General features: G+C 47.1%; 1 pseudogene; it reads right to left on the reverse strand.

Moving 5' to 3' along the window:
- Positions 1-641: 641 nt before the first annotated feature.
- Positions 642-758, reverse strand: LOC126264065 (5S ribosomal RNA; annotated as a pseudogene).
- Positions 759-1,151: the final 393 nt, after the last annotated feature.

A 1,151-nucleotide genomic window follows, 5' to 3' on the forward strand; every position in this document is an offset into this window, starting at 1 on the left:
AAGTTAAGTATATTCCAAAGATACGTATTTTCTTTATCACATTCATTAAGTCTCCTGTTTCAGACCTCACTCCATCCTTCGTGAGTTAGCGTGTGCATCTTGGCCGCCTCTTTCAATTAGTGTGCGTAGTGTTGGCAAGTCTGCCGACACTACACTTGGAACGTTATTATAAACAACATCTTTTACGAACCTTCAGAAGAAAAAATCCAGAGGAGAACGAGCCGGCCACGACACATCTCCTCCACGTCAAATTCAACGATTATGAATTGTCTTTCCAACTCATTTCTAGCCATCAGCGCAAAATGTGCCGGACACCCATCGTGTTGATACCACATTCTGTTCCTCGTTCCTAAAGGTATTTCTTCCAATAATAGACGTAATGTTTCTTGCAGGAATGTGGTGTACTTCCTACGATTAAGATTTCCTTCGATGAAATACAGTACTTCGTCTTCAGGCCACAAGTGGCCCATCGGGACCATCCGACCGCCGTATCATCCTTAGCTGAGGATGCGGATAGGAGGGGCGTGTGGTCAGCACACCGCTCTCCCGGTCGTTATGATGGCTTTCTTTGACCGGAGCCGCTACTGTTCGGTCGAGTAGCTCCTCAATTGGCATCACGAGGCTGAGTGCACCCCGAAAAATGGCAACAGCGCATGGCGGCTGGATGGTCACCCATCCCAGTGCCGGCCACGCCCGACAGCGCTTAACTTCGGTGATCTCACGGGAACCGGTGTATCCACTGTGGCAAGGCCGTTGCCTCCTTCGATGAAATAGGGGCCTATAATTCTGTCCTCCAGAATCCCACACCACACATTCACCGACCGCGGATTTTGTTGTGCACCTTGCCACAGTAAACATGGATTTTCAGTTGCCCACTAATGCATGTTATGCAAATTAACATTTTCATGGTTCGAGAATGCAACGTCGCCAGTAAATAAAATCAAATTAATAAATGTGTCATCCCTCTGAATCTTTAGTTGGCCCCATCGCCAATGCGATGCATACAATCTGTACCAATTAATTCTTGGTGGAGACTGTTATGGTAAGGATGATATTTATGGTGGTGCAAAACACGAACAACACTACTCTGGCTCATGCCGGATTCCCTTGCGATTTGACGCGAACTAACACAAGGATCTCGAACCACAGTG

Source organism: Schistocerca nitens, chromosome 6 (assembly GCF_023898315.1).
Source record: "Schistocerca nitens isolate TAMUIC-IGC-003100 chromosome 6, iqSchNite1.1, whole genome shotgun sequence".
Lineage (NCBI taxonomy): Eukaryota > Metazoa > Arthropoda > Insecta > Orthoptera > Acrididae > Schistocerca > Schistocerca nitens.